We start from the raw sequence: 1,896 nt of genomic DNA, 5'->3' as shown, positions 1-1,896 counted from the left end.
AATTAATTTGGACCCGTTTCTTTTAAGTTCCCGAACAGTTAAAAGAGCAAGTCTGCCGCCCCCCCGGCCCCCCCCCGCTTCTTTCTTTTTTTTTTCCCCCTTTTTTTTTTTTAATTTTCCCTAGCCATCTACTCTGTGTGCCTGTGCGTGTGTGTCTGTGTTACTAATGAAGTTTGCAGACTTGTGTTTGTATCCACGAGCTCCTTTCTGCTGCCCCTTCTCCTCCGGGCTGAGCTCTGCGTGGCTCCCGCAGCCCCGGCGAGCCCCCGGCCGGCAGCCGCGGCAGCTCCGGCTTCCCCGGCTCCGGGGCTGCGCGTCATTTGCAGCCCGGAGAATGTTGATCACCTCACTAATTACACCTCTCCCTCTCCTCTTCCCTCTCCTCTCCCTCTCCCTCTCTCTCCCTCTCTCTCGCTCTCTCTCCTCTCTCTCTCCCCTCTCTCTCTCTCTCTCTCTCATTCCCAGAGTGCATATCGGGAATAGACACACAAAGACATGCGCACTCAACTTAATCAGCCATTTTTTTAAACAGGGCTAAAACGATAATAATTAGCAGAATAAAGACATATCGGATTTTCATTTCCTTTCCTCCTTTTCCCAACCCCTTCACAACCAAACAGCGAGACCGCGGTCGGCACATGCTTTAACAACTCCCGGACCCCAAAGGACCGCTCCATGCCCCCCACTTCTTGCTCAATCATTTTTATTTTCACCCAATAAAGTTGGAGGATTATTTTTTTTTTATTATTTTTTTAATGAACCTTCTCTCGTTTACTTGGATGTGATCAGCTGTTAAGTAAATAAAGCAAAACAAAAAAAAGAGGCGAAGATCCAGTAGGAACTGCAAGGGGAAATGGAAAGTAAGTTTTTTCTTTAACTTTTATTGAGTAGTTTGTGTTAAATTTAGGTCGAGTATCGATTATCTTTCCAGGCTGATCTTGCACAATCTTTGATATTTCGCTCTCGCTCTCTCTCTCTCTCCCCCTCTCTCTGTGCCTCTTTCTCTCTCTCTCACATACACACACACACTCACATCCCCAGATCCCATGTATCTCTCCCCTCTCTCTCTCCCCCCTTTTTCTGCCTGTTTCCCCATTTTTAGGTACAGTATTTGCTCTCATTTGGGAAAGAGGGGCTGCTTTTTTTCCTCTCCCTTCTTTCTTTCTCTCTCTCCCTTTCTCTTTTATTCCAGGGGTTACGTTTTGTTTGTGTATTTTTTTTGTTTTGGTTTGGGGCTGTGGGTTTGGTTTTTTTCTCTTTCGGGCTGTAACTTTCGGATTAAGTGGAGGACCCCGCTCAGTTTGCAGAAGAGGTTCGGGGGGTGCCCCCCACTTTTTATTTCGCTCTTTTTGGGTAGGGAGCTCGGGGAGGGGGGGGAATACTGTCAGATTAGGAAAGACGTTACGGCTGTCAGAAGTCATCGCCTGCCAGCCCCTTCAGAGCTCGCACTCCTGTTTCGCAGCTCGGTCCCCCCAAAACTTTGAGGTGCTTTTTGAAGGCGCATTCCGCTCTCCCACCCTCCTTCCCTCTCCTCCCCATCTCCACCCCCCTCGGCCTCCCAAACTTTCGTTTTCGGGCGGGGGGGGGGGAGGATGCCAGCAGGGCAATGGGGACCCTGGCTGCGTGCGTTTGTACAGGAGGTGTGGGGTGCTTTTTCCCCTCTCCCCCCCCCCTTTTATTTTGCAGGTAGGTTTCTGAGGAGCAGAGGCAGGGGTGGCTGTGCGAGTGGGTGTGAGTGTGTGTGAGTGTGTGTGTGTGCGTGTGCGCGCAGGGGGATCGCGCTGCTGGCTGCCGTCTCTGGCAGCAGGAGGAAGAGGAGCCCGTTAGGAGCGCGCCCTGCCTCTCTGTCAGTTTCGCCGCACGGCGCGGGGAGGCGACCCGACCCGACCCGACCCG

General features: G+C 51.7%; 1 protein-coding gene across 1 annotated transcript in view; it reads left to right on the top strand.

Annotated features, from left to right (window-relative positions):
• The first annotated feature begins 551 nt into the window (after positions 1-551).
• ZFHX4 (zinc finger homeobox 4) overlaps positions 552-1,896 on the top strand; it is a 149,524-nt gene continuing 148,179 nt past the window's right edge. Inside the window, exon 1 of the mRNA XM_010575868.1 lies at positions 552-860. The gene's annotated coding sequence lies outside the window, so the exon portion shown is untranslated. The remainder of the gene's footprint in view (positions 861-1,896) is intronic.

This window comes from Haliaeetus leucocephalus, unplaced genomic scaffold (genome assembly GCF_000737465.1).
Source record: "Haliaeetus leucocephalus isolate CR32 unplaced genomic scaffold, Haliaeetus_leucocephalus-4.0 Scaffold506, whole genome shotgun sequence".
Taxonomy (NCBI): Eukaryota; Metazoa; Chordata; class Aves; order Accipitriformes; family Accipitridae; genus Haliaeetus; species Haliaeetus leucocephalus.
The sequence above is the reverse complement of the archived record's forward strand: the minus strand, read 5'-3'. Positions and strand labels throughout refer to the sequence as shown.